At 42.9% G+C, this 22,440-nt stretch overlaps 1 protein-coding gene across 3 annotated transcripts in view; it reads left to right on the forward strand.

Moving 5' to 3' along the window:
• LOC143342599 (Krueppel-like factor 6) overlaps positions 1 to 22,440 on the forward strand; it is a 453,138-nt gene that overhangs the window by 303,198 nt on the left and 127,500 nt on the right. The window contains exon 1 of one of the 3 annotated variants that reach the window (XM_076766657.1): positions 8,201 to 8,287. The exons of the other annotated variants lie outside the window; for them this stretch is intronic. The gene's annotated coding sequence lies outside the window, so the exon portion shown is untranslated. Of the gene's footprint in view, positions 1 to 8,200; positions 8,288 to 22,440 lie in introns of those variants that run through there. 3 annotated transcript variants of the gene reach the window in all.

Below are 22,440 nucleotides of genomic sequence, written 5' to 3' on the forward strand. Positions count from 1 at the left end.
AGCGTAGCCAGCTTCCTGCTATTCGTCCAATCTTTTCATGATTGTAAAACTTGACATCAAGAATTTATAACGAGTCAGACTCGTCATTGTACGACAAGGGGTTGACGTCGTGATTTTTAGTTATTCTTAACATCATTCAATACATTAATTCGAGCAATTATATTTTTCCTAGCCTTTCAATCGTTTACTCTTGGTTTGACATTTTTAATAACTCGAAACTTCAACCCTTTAGACTTTTATAAGGGACTACCAGGTTATTTGTTGTCATCGTGTGAAATTGAGCGTACAAATAAATTGCTGCTCCAGTTCGCGGGCCTCTTCGTCGGGGCACAGGGCAATTCCGGAAGGCATTGATCCACGACGGTAGCCGTGTCTAATCGTCACCGTTAAACACCGAAATACCGTCTGTCGTTCCACGGGAATATTGAAATCCCGAACGGCGATGTTTATTAATACATCTGCATATTTATGGATATCGTGAGCACGTTCGCGGAGGCAGCAGCTTGTTCAAACCTGGAGCACGATACCCCTGGGCTCGACGTGCTAAGCAATAGGTCGAAGCTTCTAATTAAAGGTAAATAATCGCGCGCCCGGGCAGCGCATGGATACGAGGCCGTAGGGAGCTCGTTTGCACCCTGGTACGTCCCCCGGTTTGACACTGCCCCGAGGGCGAACACACAACCGACGGCGACTGTATTTCGTGGAGACGGTGGCGCGAGCAACGCTTGTACCAGGAAATTTCCTATTCCCTCGCATAACACGCCCGTCTCCTGTGAGCCTCTTCTCACGTTCGTGTCAACGTCGAGCGTTTTGTTACGCCGCGGAAAGCAAATTACAGGGCAATATGTTCGGGGAAAAATATTCGATCTCTCGCCAGCCGTGGAGCGAACGCCGGCGTGTCGTCGACGACGTGATATATTAATACGGATCTCATAAAACGCGATAAAAAAATCCTCGGGGCAAAATTTAATCGTTTCTCTTTTTTTTTTTTATTGTTATACAAACAACGCGCCACTGGGGACGTTTCGGTCGCAGAATCTATTTATTGTAGTCAAATTATTGTTGGAGTATTTTTAAATTTATTTTCTTTTCCAAACTTCGTTTCTACATGTTTTATATGATATAAATTTATTGCCAGAATGTGATGGCGCTTTTTAGATTATTCCAGCGACTTCGATGAAAATGGAATTAATTTAATTCTATATCGTTACTGGGCCGTGGAATTATTTAAGTAGTTCTTAAATAGTTTCTAATATATCGTGATACACAGATACGAGGTAAATTTAGAATACAGAACGACGATAAAGTTCGTACAGATGTACTTTATTTGACCTTATTTCCGAGTTTCAATCGTCTGATAGTTTCTGTATGAATTCTCGGTACTTCTTCGATAACTGGGGCTAATTTCATCGGCAATATTTCAGAGTTGTCTATCTCCTGTCTTGTAACGGATCGCGGTTGCGATTTTAGAACAAAGACTTTAATTTTGCATGGGATTCAGATCCCACCGATAAAAATAATGCTTTCTTCGGACTAAAATTGCAGACAATTGCGACACATCCGCCATGGATTTACGATTCCCTTTTGTATTCGGTGAAATTTTATTTCGGGTCGAAAGGGCGATCGTTCTTCGACGTCGGACAATACGCAGGGCTAAAAAAGCGAAGGGAAAACAGACGGTATTTTTTCCAAACTTCGAAACGTCCGATGTTATCGTGACGAATGGAAACGTTATCCCGGGATCGTGTATTGAAATATTTATTCAGAGAAGCAGTCGGTTCGTTAGACGCGATCCACGCGTCGCATTGACGAGCGCGTTCGTTATCATGGAACGCGCGCGTCTGCGCGGCTAATTTTCACGCGTGGGAGTAAATTTGAAAAGGAATCCATCGGCGGTCTCTATTTTCGTTCAATTTTTCAGTCTAGTTGTGGTAAGGGATCAGTTAAATGTATTTCAAAAAGTATTCGAGATACGAACGTCCTACTAATTTGCATTTGCTTATTGTTTCATCTTCGAATAGAGAGTATACACAATATAATTGCTTGTTCAGCGAATGACGAATAGAATTTCGTATTCGATAGCTGAGCAAATGTAGAATATATTTCAGTATTCATTCAGTATTTGCTTTTTTCTATCGTGTCTTGTGTGTTTTGTAATTTCGGTTTCTTTGCATACATGGTGTGATTAATTGACGTAAGTTGCAGTTTGAAGAATCGATCTTTTTGATGAGGTATTCGACTTCTGAGTATATAGTAACAATTTTAACTATGCGTCGCCGCTGTCCAAATAAAGGAACCTTATTCTAATAATATTTCTCATCTGCGTAATTTTTTGTTCATTTTCGCGTTGATCCGGTAAACGCGACTTTTAATTACGGATCGGGAAACGGAACGTTGCGCCCCGCAGCAGTCATGCTCGCGAGATTTAAAAATAAAGCCCGACGAACCCCGGTCGAAACGACAAACGAGCAAACGCGATTCCCCGCGGACAATCGCGAGAGGGAAGGCGGGAAAATGCCGTGCTTGTTTGTCTCGCGGACACTCGGTATCATTGCGACGATTTGTCCGGGGGACCCGAGCCGTTACACCGTCCGACACGAATTTTGTTTTTCAATATCCACCGGGCGATTCTTGTAAAGCAGCGGGGCCCGGCCATTTTCTCCTAACAGATATTGCCTTGGCCTTTTAGAATAAATTCCCCCTAACCCTTGCAATCTGAAAATTGAATTAATCAACATCGACAGGAGTGGCAGAGCATGCCAATTTAATTATTTTCTATAAACAAACATTCTTCTCTGGTCTATTACAATTTTTAGGCGAATTACGAGAAATCTTAGAGACTCTACTACTCATAAACTCGACGATATACTCGATACAGGAATTAAGTCTTCTGGTCTGGAGGGTCATTCTCTTCGCCTTTGGGAATTTTTGTCTCTAAATGAGTAGATCATACAGGTTCTAAATTTTTACACATATATTTGGCAATGTTCCAAGAGTACAGGGTAATTTTTTCATGGAAAAGTAACGATTATTATAGGAGCTATGTGGCCCCATATAATACGACTTAATTACACAAATTAAGTGGGATTTCTGGTTTAGAGGGTCATTTTCTACGCCTTTGGGAATTTTTGTCTCTAAATGAGTAGATCATACAGGTTCTAAATTTTTACACATATATTTGGCAATGTTCCAAGAGTACAGGGTAATTTTTTCATGGAAAAGTAACGATTATTATGGGAGCTATGTGGCCCTATATAATACGAATTAATTACACAAATTAGGAAGATATTCTGGTCTAGAGGGTCATTTTCTTCGCTTTTGGGAATTTTTTTCTCTAAAGCAGTAGATCGTACAGGTTCTAAATTTTACACATATATTCGGCAATGTCACATAAGTAAAAGGTAATTTTTTCATATAAAAGTAACGATTATTACAAGAACTACCTATCCTCATATACCGTCCTCCAAAAAACTGTAGCTTCATGGCTGCCATAATCCCTACCTTTCTATTTATCTGATTTTCACACTAACATCTCAGTTGGTATTCTTTATATAATATGTTTGAAAACAATTGCCAAGATGTACTTTAGTAACTCGTACCAATCCACTAGGTAAAAAAAAACCGTATCGCTATTATCCGCGTAATTAAAAGTACGCAAATCTTTTGGCACGCGACCTCGAGGGTTAAAGTGCACCGACAACGGTGGCCGGCATGTACGAACCTTTCGTTGGTCGACTGGCGTTTTGCAATCAAACTGCACTCAAACAGGCAGTGTTATAGGCGGTCGGCCGCTTCGACTCGCGACGACCGGTTTCAATTTGCAGGTCAGGTTATTTCGTGCCTTCCTAAATGGCGGACGCGCGGCCGGGCCAGCTAGCCGGCAATTTGCAATTTCCTGCCAATTCTACTATCTCGGAGCCGGGTACGCGTGTAGCACGCGGCGTATGGCAACACCATATTTCGTCCAGCCTTAATTTAGGACCGAACTCGCGTTATCCGCGCTCTCGCGAGCCGCTGTAGCGCGCGACCGTGCCGAGCTCGCATTACCAGAGGCGGGGGAGGGCCGATGTAACCTAATCTCAGTAACGAATTCGGTGAACGTATTTCCCATCGACGATTCCGAATTCGTAGCGCCCGGCTTTCAGCGCGCCGCCGCCCAACGAATTGTCTCGCGTAACGAGAGAGACGAATAAAAGCCCCGTTAATGTATGCAAAACGCATAATGTCGGCCCATACCCTCCCCCCCCTACCCTCGCCATCGCAACCCCTTTCCAGAATCGATCGGTTCCGACGGTCGCGCACCCGCGAAGGAACGAACGGGTTCCAATGGAGAGAACGGCCGTTCGTAGAAATTGCTTCGCAATCAGTGAGCATCGAGCCGAAAGGAATATGGAAATCGAGAGATTTTTAACAAGTTTCTGTCGCGAGTGCACAGTTTACCCGGTTAGTTCCCCCTTCTTTTCTCGTTTTTTTTTTTGCCCTGGGAGAAACGAAATTGCGATTGCCCCGCCGCGGCTGAAATTCCGCGTTCGATCTCTGACGGAACGTCGCTGCGACGATTTTTATACGATTATAGTGGACCTTCGACGCGCGCGAAAACGCGTTGATAAATAAGTGGGAGATTGAAAGTGAAGTCAGTGACTTTAAAATTAGATTTCTACAGATTTCGTACGCATCAAGACGATCCGAAAATCTGGATCCAAACGTCTTATTGTTTTTAAAAAGAAAGCGTGCATTCAATACTTACCCACCATTCTGAATGTACACATCTCCGTACAAAATTTAATTCTATCGAAGATTGTCGCATCTCTCTGTTTCGATTTCGAAACTATTCGGTCTTACATAACTGACTACCATACTTATGCACCTTTTTTCATCAAGTATGAGTCCAACGAATAAGTGGCCATGAGCAGATAGGACTCCTGCCAAATTCTGCGAGTCGACTAGATACAGGGTGTTCGGCCACCCCTGGGAAAATCTTTAACGGGAGATTCTAGAGGCCAAAATAAGACGAAAATCAAGAATATCAATTTCTTGATTAAGGCTTCGTTAAAAAGTTACTAAAAAATTTCAAATCGTTCTGAAAAAATTATTTTTAGTTACAGGGGTCAATTACAATCATTTTTGGTGAATAGACATACCCTCGAAATCCTACGTATTTTCATGAAAAAAATTCAGTACGAACGGGACCGTTAATAACTTCTTAACGACGCCTCCATTGACAAATTGGTATTCTTGATTTTCGTTTTATTTTGGCCTCTAGAATCTCCCATTAAAATTTTTCCCTGGGTTGGTCGAACACCCTTTATATTTTCAATAACGTCGCTTCTTTTCTTTCCCTCTTGTCGATGGCGCTATCGCGAGCTTACGACTTATTTCTCTGCGTAGGATTCTGTAGAGCGGGAACATAATGCGGGGGCGATCAGCGGCGAAACTACGCTACAACCTTGTTAAACGCAACACGACTACGGTTGCCAGATGGAATACCAGAAGCCCGTCGACCACGTAATTCGTGGCTCTTCCTTCCTACCTCCTCTTTTTTTTCCAACGGCGCGGGGCCCTCTATAACCTCCCTATCTGTCTCTTTCTCGCGTAATTCCGTAATACAGTCGCTATTATTCTCTCGACGTAACGACCTATAATTATTTCCAATTGTTCTGAATTTAGTGGACCGTGCCGTGTACAATATATCCTCGCGCCGTTGCCCAGAAGGACGGCGAAAATGCATTTCAGGCCAGACTTAACCATCGGCGACGGCCATTTGTTCGCCGAGGGAAGGTTTATCTCTCCCAACCCGTGGTCGACTCTCGGGCGAACACATATTCCGCGCGGTTGCGGAGACACTCGGACGAGGCTGTGCCCGTCTGTTTTGTCTACACGCGTACCCCTCCCGGAGGCGTGTGTGTATCGCGTTAATTCACGGTAGGGCGCGCGAACCTTCCTTTAATGATCCTCCGTCCGCTCGCATAATATCTCAATTCTCGTTAACCGCTCCGTTTAACTATGTCCCGAATAAATTCCCATGGAAATCGCCGCGAAGAGTTCTTCGACGAACGTCCGTCCGATGGGACGAGGGCGGAAGGGTTGAACGGGGGAATCAACCCCCTCGAATCGTAGACTCCACTTCGTAATTTTAGTCGCTTTGGTCCACGATTCGAATTCTGGATGGACTCTGGGAAATCCCAGAGAATTCTGATCTTGTCCCTCAACAACATCCCTCAAAAATTGTTCGCAGACGTTAGAAATGGAAATGAATTTTTTGTAGGAACTAGTGGACTCATTAGACGCCACGACATTCAATGAGAGTCGAGGAGTGTATATATTGGAATAGGTTGGGTACTTGTGAGAGAGTTGAGTTGAGCGTAGCCATCTGCTGGCAAGCGCGGAAAGCGTCGCCACGATATACTCGCTAACCTGGCTATTACTATAAATAATAAATAATAAGACAAATCTGCATATCGTGGTTCTGGCCAGTATTCTATGACAAGGATTAGGATTTGGACACGAAACAAATAGAAATGTTGAATTTCGCACTGGTAATGTCTCATTAGCGTTGGCAGAGCCTGTTGGAAATAGTAGTTAAGCGGGTATTGTGATTGCCGGCGGCAAACATGTTTAAAGCAGCGTCCTGTCGCTTTAACGCGAGGCCCATTATCATTAGCCACTGACAAACGGTGTTCGAGAATCCGGAAGACGGGTCGTCGAGTCAGCCCGATCAAAAGCCGTGAAGCACTCTGTCGGATATGAGATTCGATCCCCCTATTCTTCTCCCCTCCTGCGTGGCGCGGCAGGCTCGTCAGCTCACGGCTCGACGATCAAAATAATAATTACTCGGCGTGTCGTTACTTTCGATTTAGTCGCCCGACTGGACAGGCTCTGCCGGCTCGTTCGGCGTTGATTATTCGACGCACGAAAGAACACCTTTGCGCCGGGCCTGACCGAGCGTGCGCCTCTTTTTAGGCAGTCGATATTAATTAGAACGTTCCGCTGCGAGTAGCTGTTCATTTTCTCGCGTCGATCGTATACCGGTTTACGAACCGACGTGCGATAATTACCATGGGATCGATCGATGGTAATCGTTCGATGCGCGAACCTAATAAACCCCGACTTATGTATCGCCGCGAATTAAACGTGGAACGCGTAACACCGTCGCAGGGTCGTAAAATACTCGCGTCTTTATCGTTCGCACGCGAAACTGATTTACTGGCCAGTTTCGGGGGGATTTCTATGCAATTTTACTATGTCTGGGCGACAAAAAAGTTTGATAAGTCTCGTATCATAAGTTTATTATTTTATACTCTAATTTTCAGCTTTTAACCCTTATGTGGACTCTCAGTCTCAACTGAATTATTTTATTCAATGTTGATTTTTACCAAATTCGTAAATGGAAATCAACTTTTCTTTAAAACATTTAACAAATAATGAACTGACAGAGGATAACATAAATTTTTAATTACTTTGACATATATTAAACAATTATTAGTTTAAATTTGCGTTCAAAGTGGCCCCAATAATCCACTTAAGGGTTAAGATGTCACATACGATTGGATATTCGAATATGAAGCCTTTTGGTCGAGCTATTAATTTGCAAAGAATTCTTTTATAATAGTGGAAAGTACAGACAAATTCTAAAAAATACCGAATAATTTAGCTACAACCTGGGCTTCACAGGGTAGATTGTCGTTTCACATTCGATTGTCGTTCCAAGTGTCCTACCATTCACCGAAAAATATTTATATTCACTTGAAACATAATATCTGATTTAAATAATTTGATACTCTTTTTGTAGAAATTTTTCGTTCTACAAAACATTCCACGATTCTCAGTTCTCAATATCACGAGTTCCTTTAGTTACAATAGAAATTGTTTCCAATTTTTCTTAATTATAATTCGATAATCTCGCATTTCAAATAAGAAAATAGAAGTGTAAACAATATCAATTAACGGTAGCGTCAGACCAATTTATATCCAGTTACGGTGAAACGACACCCACCGTTGTTTTCTCTGAATCTGCCACATTTGTCTCTCAAGGAATTTCAGGATGCACGTAAGCTAAATTTTAATGTTTTATTTTCACTTTAATGGACGTAACTTGCAACGTGTAAACGAGCGTGAAGCAGAATTTAACGATGCCATTTTTTCTCTGTTTTTTTCCAGGTAAGCGCTAATTTTCACCGGTCCGAGCATTTTCCTCCACTATTTTCCGCAATGGCCGGCCCGAGGGCTGACGGGGTAGGCAACGAGGGGCGACGCAAGACGGCGGATAAGGGGACGACGAGAATCACAGGTATTCTAGCGAGCTCCTTTATTTCTAATTGCGTTTCGAGTTAATGGAATACGCTTAATCGTCCACCGGGTCCGCGGAATTCGAGTGCGATTTGCCGAAATTAAGCGCGCAAACTCTCCAACGGCCTTTTCCACGACCCTGTGCCCTTGCGAGTCGCAACCCTTGCGTAATATTCGAACGTTATCTTCCGTCTGTGCATGCGCCACGCATACATGCGACGCATTCCTCGAGGTGCACGCGTTCTCCAGTGTTTTGCTTATAGTTTGAAAACGATTATTCATCTCGCGTTCTCGCACAATGGGTCCCGTTAAGGCTCGCCCCGTTCCAACCTAAGATACCCTTCGAAGAACGTCGAAACTGTTGCTTTCGTAAAATTCAAAATTGCTCCAAGAGTTTCTTGTTAATCTGTAATAATCGTAGACATCAAACTTCGTAATTTTGAGTTTCACGGAGATTTCCAGGCGCCGTTCCTCTCTATGAAATATAGGAGGAATTTCTGGCACCGTAATCAGAGTTAATTAGATCATTGCAATTCCCCGAGTTACTCGAGGCGGATATTTTTTAAAATATATAGAGAATTACGATTTTAAGAAGACAGTTCCGACGGGGCTTATGACACGGATAAAATGTGACACTCGAATTCGATCTGCGAAGTGTGAAATTAATCCTTGTTCTCTTGTACGTCTACCGCGAAATTTACATTTCTCCATTATCTCGTGCCTGCGTCCGCGGACGGCGTTCGAGGCTCATAGATATCCAATTAATTTTACGATTCTAAGAATTATTACGCACTACTCATATGCTCTCAATTTTCTATATTTATTTATGTGACCTCGTGTCGAATTTAATCTTTTTTTAACGACGATTCTGTTTATCATATTCGCCCCATTTCGACGCTGTTGAACGAAACAATTACCTACTATTGTAAATTAGTATAATTTCGATTTATCGGGATCGAGGGGAAATATTTTGCAGCATAGCCCACGAACGTAGGTTGATGTTCGTCAAAGCCATAACGAAGGGGACCTACGAACGCAACTCGCATATTCCGGATGCACGGATCCATTGTTTCGAAACAAGTATATGGAAGGTATCGCATGACCGTGCACATCCAAAACACGTAGGCATCCTTTTTCCGGTCTGTAACGATGACTTCTGCTATTTTCCGGAGGATTCGTATTTCACTCGTGCGCGCTGAATTTCGATGTTCCCTTTGAGCCGCGCTATAAATACACAGTCCCTCGAGGAGCCACGAAGAAACATGGCGGCGTTTCCTGCGCGTCGTTCGCGAACCCCATTAGAAAACCGCATAAATTCTCGAGTCACCGCGAGCAAAACTTTTTTTCAAAGCCTGTAATTCTTTTCCTGGGCGTTAATCTTGTCGGAGGAACTCCATCGCGTATTTCAAAGTTTGGGAGGCCGGAACGTTTTATAAGCGTGTATCGCGCGACGACGCGCGTCGAACGCTCGATGATATCAAACGATTCCGAGATGCAGACGAGATAAACCCGTTGAACAGTATTTCTAAGAGCACCTTCCGTTTCGGTGGATATATTTAAGCCGCGAACGATGAATCCACGAGCTATCTCTTGCCCTCTTTCCTTCGAAGTTAAACATTTACGTCGCGGAAGATACGCAAACTGACTTTGGCTCACGTCGACGGATGCACGAGGTTACCAGCGAGTTGTCTTTTTTTAGAGTTCCTAAATATCAACGCGAACATTTTTAACGAACGTGTATTATAAAGACGACAGGAAAGAATAACGAGATTTATTCGCGGTTGGAACGCGACGGACAGAGTAATAATTTTTATCGTACGATCTCCTAGACTTCTCCCATTTGAAGAGAATTTCCGCAACATTAATATTTTCGAGAAAGTTATATTCAGTGATTGTTTAATAATTCAGAAACTTCCAGTTTCCCATTAATTTTTGTTTCCGCTGAAATTATTTTTTCGCCAAACGGAACGCACGACAAAAATTTCAAAGAAACGTTTCCCAAGGGTAACTAAGGTTTGCTCCGAACGAAACAGAACACTGGAGCTTTGCAAATTTACATAAAGACCAAAGTAGGGTCGCTAGAGTCACCCAGGGGTTTTTATGAAATTTACCTTTCTGGACGTATCCAATGCAAAGCAACACCGAGCGTTAAAAATTTTTAACAATGTTGCAATTTTCTGTCCAAACGTTCTTCCAAGGACTCTTCTTGGTTCGCGATTCTTTTTCGCGCGGACTGACGTTGCCAAATGCCCGTGTTAGTCAGTGTCCTTTCATAATAATGCGCCAGCCTCGCTGCAGAGAAGCGTTCTAGGAAAATAAGAATCGCTGGACTAGCGTTCGTTATGTCGTCGTTTTTTTTTTAGCAACAACGTTACGCAACGATACCGCTAACAGATTGGTGACCATTTGCAGGCTGGCGCGTACCTAGGCAAACAGAGGGGTCGCTGGCTCGCAGAAAAAACGAGCGCAGATTACTCTCTACTTTTGCATAAACGTAGACATTTCGCCGGTCTGTTTGCCCCGTTCGTTGGTCCATTTAGTTAAAAGCACGACGCCCGCGCGGATTCGGACTTAATTGTGTTAAAGGTCGCAGGATATACGGCGGCCGCCTTTGAATTTACCGTGGTTTTCCATATTCCGGTCGCACGCATCCTCCGACTCCGATCCGGGATTACTCCGTACCGGACTGTGCCACCGTACCGCAGGATTTAAGGGGGTTCGGGGGGCATTCAACAACGCAAGAGTATACTTTTTCCTTGTTTGCGACTGTAAATCCACCCGCGGGCAGGTTGCTGGAACTTTGTAGTGCGCTGCGTTCGAACGAGTTGAACGGGATTGTTACTTGCTGTTTGGTCGGCGGATAGACGGGGGGATTCCTGTTTAAATAATCGTAGAATATAGGAAACTCCGGACGGAATATCACGGGCAATTATTTGAATGCTATAGTTAATATTTGGCTGGCTCGACGCGAGACACAGACGAATCTTCCACCTTTGTTGCCTTCAACCGCGAGATCCTTAACACCCGTTCGTCTCTCTTACCTTACCAGATTCAATCTCTCGTACCATTTTGTTCATTTTCATCCTAATTGTTCGCTATTATCTATTTTTACTCGTTATAAACTCGACACTGTACTTATGTTTTCCCTTTCTAGGTTTCCAACTTATTTAATCTGTTTCATATTTGAGTTGTCTTAAATGTACACGGGAATTGTTTGTGTTTGTGCAACATCTTCGAGATTAGGTTCGAAAGCTTGTATAATATAGAGATACGCATAGCACAAAGTAGAATTGATATTAAGACTTATAAATTGTAAACCTGATTTCTAAATGAAGAAATTTTAATAATTTTAATGTCAAAATATTATATATGTATACCATATTCACATACACGATAAAAAGACCTATAATAATAAAAATAGTATTTTGTTATAGAAGTTACACATTTGCCACATACTTTACACATCAGCATAGGTTGCTATTTTTACTTCATTAATGGTTAAGGCTTGATTAAAAAAATGCAGCGTTTACTGGCTACTTTTCGGTATATATTTAACGATTCTTATAACGAGCCTAATATTCAAATAGCAGCTGGCGACAGAAGGTCCCCGAGAACGTCGTAATCCGCCGTGAAACTTATTCAAGATTCACTTCGTGAAATTAGAAAGCTAATATTCGCGTGTACGTACGAAAGGGAAGCGGAGCCATTTTCGTTCTGTCCCGGCCCCAGGAAATTGTTTCGCCCGACTCGAAAGACCTCCGCGAGGAATTCTTTCGAGGGTTTTCGGCGAACGCGTAATGAAGGGCGAAGGGAGGAAATGGGGAAACGAAATGGGCCAGAAAAAGTGCACCTGGAGAACGGTGCTTTCGTGCCGTGGTTAGTAATGCTCGGGCTCCATAAGTTCAACATTTTTTGGAGAAACTTACTCGTAGCAATATATTCGCTTTCGAATTTAAAAAACCAAAAAAGAAATTTCAATTTCCCGAGAGCTTTTTGCATTAATCTCGTGGCGCGCAAAGTTCCTCCTATTTATCGAGTTCGAATCGCCAGTGTAGTGAAGTTGAAAGCAAATTCGATATACAAAAATAGAATGACGTAATTTATAAATTATAGAGCGGGACTGGAGTATGTTTAATTCCATTTTAATTAGGATTGATTTCCTATTTCCGATGCAATAGATTGACATTCCTTTTCTTATTTCATTACACGTTGTCGTTATTTAGTTTTTCTTAACAATATTGATGGGACGATTGTTCAGTTTACTCTCAAAATACAAATAATAATATTTCATTATTATTTCAAAAGCACCTTTTTATAAATTGGGAGTTGAGGATTCAACTTTTCCCTTTACAATTTATCGCAAAATCGCTTAGGAGAAAGCTACAGCTTGCCCGTCGCTTTATCGAGGGAGCCACGTGACGCTTTAACGAGGAAATGTACTGTACGTACCAAATTAGAGTCGAGACACTGGTTTTTCCACTATTTTCATAAAAAAGAAGCCGGAATCGCGAAGCTAAACAGTTTTTGCAACGAGTTTTGGCCAACGGGGAGAATTTTACGGGACCTAATCGATGCTAACGACGCTTTAATCGCACCGGCAGCGACGCGCGTTTCGCCTTTTTCTTGTCAACGGAGAGTCCTGGCACGGTCAACGAGAATTACCGTTTCGATTTGTCGGATACATCGATCCAGCGATGTTCCGAATAACCGGTCGGAAGCTCGCCCCGGTCTTTCACTATTTTTCTCCCGGGAACGATAAATTAAAATTAGCGCGCGAGATCGTTCCGGAGGCCAAAACTGAATACGGTAAAAAGGAAGGTCGGACCGGAACGGTGTTATTTATGTTTGGACGGCGCACTCCATCGTTTCGGTTCTTTTTTCGTGAGAGTCAATCAGCGTTTATCGATCGATTTAATTTAATCGACGGCGAGGCAGCCATCGCGAGAGAAACACGTGTTTAATTAAATTATCGACGCCGGAACGTCTATGTTTGGAACGGGAAGCTGCGAAAAATATGGGTAATTTTACACCGTGTCAAAATCTAATTCCATCGTGACGGAAAGGTTCAACGCTCCGAACGTTCTGCACTCGCGATCCTGTAAATACTTAAACTTCTCTGTAAGATTTAACGAGCACAATTCTGTTTTCAATCTGTCCGTTTGAATATTTTAGAATTTCTATTTTATGATGATAGGTCTTCGAGCAAATTTTTTAATCTTTCAGCGTCTTGTTCGTTTCGCGAATATTGCAACGCGGCGGTAATAATTACTATGCACACATTCCAGCATCCTTCTTAGTCGACGTGACGCCAGGACGAGATGCTCTAACATATTAGAAAATTAGCGTTCCCTCGCTGTACGGCTTTTCATTTACCTCTCATTAGGCACGCATAATTGCATGACGACGCGACGTTGCGGTCGTGTTTTTGCGTACGCGAGAACTCCATTAGGGATACCGCTTTCGCAAATCAAATTAACATTTCGAGCATGTTTTCGCCAAGAATCTCTTCGTCACGTTTTCAAAACACGAATTTCTTCTGGTAGAAGAATTATGCAATCTGTAAAATATCCTGGTAATGCTATGGTCCTGTATTATAAATAGAGGATGCCAAACAACCCCAGGAAGTCATAAAAACTGTTTTCCCCCTTACTACGCATCCCTAGGAACACGAAGATCCCAACAGACAGAGGACCAATCTGTCACAGAGTTTCCTTCATCGAAGAATATATACTCTCGTGCCCAGGCAATTTATTCGAATAGAATGTCGTTGAAAATCCTGTTTAAATTGCTTTTATACTCATTTTAGTCCACCAGGTTTGTAGACAAAAATTGGAAAAGAGTAACATTGTTTACCAAGAAATCATTAAACATTGCGTTAACATTGAATATTTTAATTCTGAATCCAAGATGCTCGTGTTACGAATCATTATATTCATTTATTATATTTAATTATTATAGTCATTTTTGTACGATTTTCGACACGCATCTTTATCACCTAAACACAGACGTATATTTTCATAAAAATTGTAACCAGCAAAAATAAATAAAGCAAAATTTTCAACAATAAACAAAAACTCAAAAAAAAATCCTCGTTAATTTTTCATCAACCCAATAATTTGGTCTCTCGGTTAATAAATCGGGGTTCGTTCGCGCCTTTGAATGTTACCAAAGGACCGAAGAACGTCGAAAGTTTATAATGGAAGCTAACTGGATGGCCCAGAGGCTGTACGGCGTCCGCCTCTGCGGACGTTGATCGCAGCCAGGCGTAATCTCAGGGCGCGTTCCGCTCGTCGCGACGCGCTGAAAACTCGTAAACATCCTCGACATCGGGTACCCGGTCGCGATATACGCAGCGAGAGGCACGCGGCATAAAGCACCGTTGTCTCGGCGAGGCTACCGGAGCCAACGTAATTTTTCTCACTTTGCAAGTTGGCCCGTAAATAATCGCGCCGCGGCCGGGCTACGGTTTCTCTTTCCCGCTTTCTGGGGCCGCGAGTGTTCGCCGGGAGTCTCGGGGCCGTCGCCAACCCCTCTGGCTCGTCGTGCACTCGCAGAAACTGCATCGTAATCCCGACGTGCTCGTAAGCCGGGGCGAGAGAACTCCTGTCCTACGTTACAATTTGCCCCGGGCCACGTTTTGAGCCCGGACGCGCGGCGTACGCGAGAGCCAACCCGGGGGTTTTCATATTTATGGTAATACGACACCGGGGTCTATCAGTCGCGATATTCCGGGGAGATCGGGTGACCGCGATGGCCCGGGGTGCACTCCCGATTCTGAAAAGAGATAACTTCGGTTATCGAGCGAAATGAAATGCGAGCCGACGAGTTTCGAGTCCGCTGCCCCTACCCCCCTATCAGCTCTCGCGCCCGGGTTCTTACCTTTCTTTTTGTCCTCTGTCGGTAGGTTTTGATATCATCGTCTGCGAGGGTGGAAACGGGGATTTGCATACGAGGGGGAGCCAACGACGTCGCGGGTAGACGGTTCGGAAAATGATTGGAACGGACGTGTAACTTGCACGGTCCGTCGTGTCACTCTCGTTGACAACGCGTTTAATTGTTGATTTTCTCTCGCGAATATCCCTTTCGGATACATTATTATCTGTACTGATTTAACCCTTAAGCATAAAATGAAATAAAAATGTACTCGCTTCGATTTATCATACGACGAAAGGAAAAGTCAAACAAGTTGATTGTTAGATAAAGTCTACTTAACGTATTATATAATTTGACGAAAATTACATTGCAGGATAATAGACTGTGTTAAAGAATCCCAAATAATTCTCCAAAATTGTTTTCTCTTCCATAGGAGCGGAGTTACAGTAATGATTCGTAAAATGAACATTTCAATTTAAGAATCGTTACTGTATCAATCGAGTTATTTGTCTTGTGTAATTCGTACCATACGACATTGAAATATTGTAAGTGCATATGTTAAAGAATCCAAAATTCTTTCCTCTTCCATAGGAACTAAATTACATTAACGATTCTTAAAATAGTCCCCATAGGTGATTCGTAAAGTGAACATTTCATTTTAAGAATCATTATCGATCAAGTTGTTCGTGTTGTATAATTTGAACCAAACTACATTAAAACATGTGCATATGTCTTTCGAACAAAGAATGTAGAAAGAGTCCTCTGACCTCTATATAACCACTTTGTTTCGTTCCATCTATAGTTCCACGGACAGTTGCAAGATCGTCGTTACTCATGATTTATAAACTTCGTGCATAAAGTTAACCGTAAGTTGGATACTCGAATGACGCGAGATCGTGAAAGAAAGTTCGCCAAAGGGACGGCTTGAAAGGAAAATTATTTAAATGTAGGGTAGCGGGTGGCGCGTCGCCTTACACAACAGTGCGTTCGATGATCCATAATGCAGAGTAGCATCGTGCACCCTGCTCGTAGGCGACGTCACGGTTGTGTTTAACCGTATGTCAATTCTCAGACACAACGCTGGATGTAGCCGTGCTAGAACGTGGCCAGATGCTCGTAATGGCGGCATTTCTGCAGAAACGGCATATAGCCTCTGCAGCGCGGATGTAGGCAACCATTAAGGCTCGTGTCGGCGGTCGAAGATGGTCTCCGCGAAAGACAAATCCGTAGATCGAAGAAGCAATAAGCTCGCGTTATAACGTTTTCGGTAACGCGATGTCGTATAGCTTTTTTCCCTGTTTGAGGGGCGGCGAAACTGCTCGAAGCTGACGCGCGAAACAAACGACGCGAAACTACCCTTATTGCGCGTTCTATTCCGCGACAGCGTTCGCGAGCACGATAATTCGTTCGAAGGGTTTACAATTCTGTTAAAAGGTCGTGGGACTCTGCTGATAACCGTGGTCGTTAAATTATCCAGCGAGGTCCACTGTTTTCGCGTCTGCAAACTAAACAAACCGTAACCGCGGCAAATACACGGCGGTGTTTAAAAAAGGACAACGTTTCTCGCTGGGATCTGTTCGTTCCGCGGGAACCGAAACGATCGTCGAGGGAACGGATCGGCTATTTAATAATAATCCGATGGAATCGTTTTCAGGAGCGCGTTTCGCGAAACGCGTCGAAGGGGTGGACTGCGATCGGTCGATGCATAATGGTTGGAAATCCCGAAAAGCTGGCGGAAATCTCTCCAAGCTATCGTCCCGATTTTTGTACCAATCTGCGTTAGGAAATACGCTCGCAACGAAATCAGCTATACCGTTGTTGATATTTCTTTAGCTACGAGAAACCCCTTGCACGGTTCGGTGTTTGCATCTAAAACTTGGCTGGAATTATTTTTCTTGTTTAAATCGCGTTCTACTTGTATATTAATTTTAGTAAATCGCGTTATTATCACATTGCATCGAATTTTTAGATGTTTCAACCAAGATTCGCCACCTTTCGTAAGACTATGTGGACTATGGACTATGCGTTTGTCAATTTTTTCGATTTCTTACTAACTACAATACAATTATCAGCATTTTAAAAATAAATTTTACTATATAAGTTAAGGTAAAATAATTCTAAATAATAATAGCGTACAGTATTCCATCTCCAACGAGTACTTTGACCAATCAAAGGGTTAATAATAACACAACCACGAACTTTATAATATAGATATTATCGAATAATGTCCAAACAGCAGCTGTTATTAGTGAAACGGTTTAGCGAATCCGTGTGCCCGCGGAATGGGGGGTTGTAGTCGAGGGGCGGGCACGACGGGCGTGAAAATTCAACGCGAAAGGTGGCGAAAGCGACGATAAGCCGGTACTGGAATCCCGGGCAAATCCGCGGAATCGCTGGCCTCGCGTCAATTACCCGTGCGTTTATAAAATATTTTTCGAAAACCCGTGCCTGGAACACGGACGACGCCAATCAAGCCGACCGGACGCTGGCATTCATCTGTCAGTGGCGGATAATCCAGAGACCACAGAGTTCCGCGGGGCTCGGAACGCTCTCGAAACCCTCCGACCCCAACCCAAACTCCCGCTAACAGGCTTTCGTTGTCATGAAAAATGTATTGGGGGGGGGGGGGGGGGGGTTGCAGGAACGCTCTGAGTCTCGCGTGTATGGGAACAGCTGATTGAAACTGCACGCGAGCCGACTGCCTACTTCCGTTCGGGGCCTCCTCGGTCATCGTCGAGGGCGGGATTCCCTCGATTCGCGGAATTTTGCGCGGAAATGCGGCCCAGCCACGTGGAACCGTCCAACCGAGACTCCTTTCTCACGATAAAGCTTTTTCATTTATTCATTTATAAACGAGACAATTTTCTATATTATGAGAACAGCAGTTCAATGTAGAAAAACGATGATGGGTCGTAAAGTAACACTTTGACTGCCACATTACCCATGTATGGGTGACAGAACTTTTAACAGTAGAACTATAACAATGAATTCTCAAGTTGAAATGTTAAAGAAAATAAATTTTAATGGGGTTTCAAAAGTAACTATTACAACTTTAAAGTTGTGTAGTTTACAATTGCCTAAAATGAATGTTTTGATTTCGTAAACAATTTTAGGATTTTAGACTGGTAGTCTACGTGTTAATAGTATGATGGATCGATAGAAACGTACAACATGCACCCGATGAAAACAGGAAAGTAAACAGAGGAAATTAAAATAGGTATAAATAATATTGATACGCTTTCTAATTTACTTGAAATTGCTCGTAAAATAGAATAAGCAAATATGAAATATCGTTCAGGTGTAACTATTAGGTTCAGTGCAGAGTCAACAGAAATCTTAAAAACAAGGATAGAAACATGGAGTTTTCTTACTCATAAATTGTGAAAATAGGATCAAAGTTAATTGGACTTGATCGGAAATCGAAATCATTTAATATCAAGATACAAGCATTCTTAATTGTGCCAATAATAAAATTAAATAGAGAGTTTAGCGACAATGTTGTGCAGCTTCTTCGCTGGGAGATGATCTGAGAGACGAAAGCATCGATCGAAGTTTCTTTGCCACGATATTGTTGGAGATACCTTCGGTTGTTCCGTATGTGCATATTTATTTATCGGTATTATGTGCATATTTATTTATTGGTATTATGTGCATGTTTATTTATTGGTATTTTATTCGATGAAGGGGAACGAACGTTCATTTGTATTTATCCGTGCAGGTTTCGAAATTCCTTTGTTCCGTATGCAGGATACGGAGAAGAATTTATTCTTCGTTTTCGATTTATTGTTTCGCCGAGAATTGCCATTATTTAGAGTGGTACTCCGTATATGTAACAGTGTTTATTTTGATACTGTCACAACTGTTTCAGTAACAAAAATAGGAATGACTTAGCCTCGTTGAAAGACACAGCGTTTGAAGAATTTAGTAATTGGAGTAGCCCGTACAAAAAGATGAATTTTTGTAATTACATTCAAAAGAAATATTATTACGAAACTTCTGTATTAAATACTCCCGACAAAAGCATCCAAAAATCAGTGAAACTATTTAAAAAAAGTATAAAATATAAAACTTTTGCGGTCAGACGACGAATAATTCGTCTATTTATCGTCGATCACGGTTTCCCGCCAGTCAGAAGTTCCAGAAAGCGACGAGAATAATTTAGTAGCGACTCGAGGGACAAGTTTTCTACCAACTCGAAGAACATACACGGTCCCCGTGTGTTTCCGGTTCTCTTAAATTACAATTTCGCTCCGGAGATAATTTTCAACGTCGAATCCGCGAATCGCTGAAAGAAGGACGAGACGGGTACGTGTGAAGGAAGAAAGGATACCCGTGTCCGTGTTCATTTTTCAAAAACGTTCCTCTCCGCTCGCTGCGTTGGCCGCACGGGGGCGGATATCCAAGGGATATTCTCGGGAAAGCACCATTCCTGCGATTTCCTGGCGAAATGTAAGTGTTTCTGGCCATACATACAGAAAGAACGATTCACGCGTGAAAATGGCCGAGAGTACCTCCTTCGATCCCGTTCCTGCGCTTTTGTTCCCGGCCGATTCCGCTTTTTCTCGAACCGGGGCGGCTCTGAAGACGAAGTACTCGGTGCCACGCGAGTTCCTTCTGCCTCTCCGTTCCCCGGATCACCCGAAAGGGTGGTGCGCCGTCGTCGTCGACGTTGGTGGAGAAGGATCTGGAGGTCCCGCGGGAGCTGGCAAATTTCCGGGTCAAGGGATCCTGAATTGCTATCGTCTTAAGGACAGAGAGGGCCTGGGATTATAGGTTCAACGGATCCGACTGAATCCCTATCGTCTACTTTAGTTGAAACTTTAAAGACAAGAGACTCCGATAGCATGGCGTAATTCGACGTTTGATTTATTGCCGGCGTTTCGACGTCTTTCAACCATCGACGTTCCTCTTCAATTAAGGGCCCTTCCTGGGTCCTTCGTCCAAAAAACATTGGCTAGAATTTTTTTTTTTGAAGAACCACGCGACATACGCAAGTTATTATTCGTTTATTCGCGGGGGAAAACAAAATAAAAATTATAGAAGAGAAAATGTTGTTGCTTACTAAAATTTAGTGAAATGATTCATGTACAATATGCTACAAGGTTAGTTTTAGACCTCTTAAGGACTGTCCAATTATATCTGTATTAATATTTATACAATTTCCATCTATTTTCGTCCTCTATTTTAAAACATTTTTACATTTTCGAAAATCCCAGTTCAAAGGAAAAATTGTACAAACAAGTTTCGATTCGGGTTGATTAGTTTTTTAAATTCGAACGTCCACGTCTCTGTCGATTCTTTAAATTTCAAAAGGTATATTTTTGGAGCCCGAAATATTGAAAAATTGATTTTTTCTCGCCCAACAGACGAAAGAATCCCGCAATTATTATGTCTCGCGCCGTAACTGTCCGCGCTCGAAGTCGCGACGGAAACGTGATCGTTTCCGATTGAAGGACCGTGACGACAGAAGGAGAAGACGGTTTCGCGTAGCACGAAATCAGGCCAGCAGAGAGAATGGCAACGGTGATTCGCAGGGGAATGGTTTTTCATCTAGTGCAGCGGAAATAAATTAGAGGCCCTCGGTCTCTTTATTTTAGATCTCGGGCCACGGTCCTGTCGGATAGATATAGAAGTTACTCGCGATTTATTTCATTTCCAGGTCAGAAGAGCTGAAACTATCTTAGGGGCTCTCGAGGATTCAGGATTAGATTTAACAGATCCGAGCCGAACCTCGTGCTTTTTATACGGGGGTTACGTCCAAAGATAGACACGCCACTGACGCAGAATTCCGAGATTGCCAACATGGCGGACCTCGACCGTGTCCTTCGCGACCGGGAGACGCTCGCTAAACGACGATTACACCGCGTCCTCGCGTTCCGTTTTACGGTTTCTGTACGTCGCCTTTCGTCGTCGCGTTCGTTTCGATACGGGTTACGTACGCGGGATCGCTGCACAATTACAATAGAAATTGAGTCACGTAAGGTTGCATACCGCCGCGCGCGAAATTCCTGAACGACGCGGTTAAACTTCCGGGGGTATAACTTCCAAACTGCGAAATCGCGAGTGACTGCCGTAAGAGACTCAGACGCTAAGTCGACGCGAAATCTCTTCGATCTCATTATGCTACCAGAGCTTATGTAAATAGTTTTAATGGGGAATGCACAGTATCCGCACAAAGCCTCTTCGCGAGGCGTCGATGCAACTGCATGCGACGTCATCGACCTCGTTTACGCCGCGTCGGAATAAGACGCTCCACACCGGCGTGGATAGAATCTTTCATTTCGCTGTTTCGTGCCTCGAAGTTCCGTTATCAACGCGCCACTTCCACTGATTTTCGAACCTTTTGTAATAAATGGTTTATTTAGAACGACACTAGAAAATTATATGCTTCGTATAGAATCAAATTTAAGTGTGTACACACGTGATTTTTTAGAGTAATCGTACGACCAACAGGAAATTTATTTAGAATTTAGAGTAATACGAGAAAACTCCATGATGGTTCAGTATAAATGGTACAGGATGATTTTGCGTGAAAAAACAAGTCCGAAATGAAGAATAAAATTTTATTGCCGAGAAAATCCACTCTGGAAATTCAACACAAGCAAGAGTCGAATTAAACTATAATTAAAAAAATAAAAGTTCTCCGTTAACGCGTTAACGCAAAAACGAGTGGAATAAAAATCCTCAGCGAACACGCCTGGTTTTATAAATATTTCCTTAGAGCAGAAAAATTGTCTGTTATTTTAGAACCAATTACAAATTTTAACAGCTCCTCTTAAGAGAAATTTTCTTTTGATCTACCATTTTAAAGGAATATTTTTTTAATCTTGCAGTTTAAGAAACCCCAGAATGTATACTTTTCGCCAGGAATTGCGAGTGAACCCTTTTAAGGGTTGAAGCAGTGGTATCACTAATGACGATTGTCGTATAGTATACGCGTTTCGCGGGCGTCTCGTCGCGATAAGCTACTCACGACTCTCGGATTCTCATTCTTCCTCCGAAGACGATAAATTCACCGATACCGTGGACGCGCGCGTTTCCGGGAGGGCGCAGATAGAGCAGAGAGGTATTTTCCCAGCGGTTATCTCCGAGCGGTCGAAAGCAGGATTAAAAAGTCAGGCCCGCCATGAAAAGAATTCTTCCATCGAATTCAGCGAGACGGGCTCCTCCTCGCCCTCCCGTACGATTCTTCAACGTCAACGGGCAGTCGATAAACATTCGGGTTCGATCGTCCAATCGTATCGGGGGTAAGAAATGGAAAATCATACGCAGTCTGCTTGA

The sequence above is a fragment of the Colletes latitarsis genome, chromosome 6, assembly GCF_051014445.1.
Source record: "Colletes latitarsis isolate SP2378_abdomen chromosome 6, iyColLati1, whole genome shotgun sequence".
Classification (NCBI taxonomy): domain Eukaryota; kingdom Metazoa; phylum Arthropoda; class Insecta; order Hymenoptera; family Colletidae; genus Colletes; species Colletes latitarsis.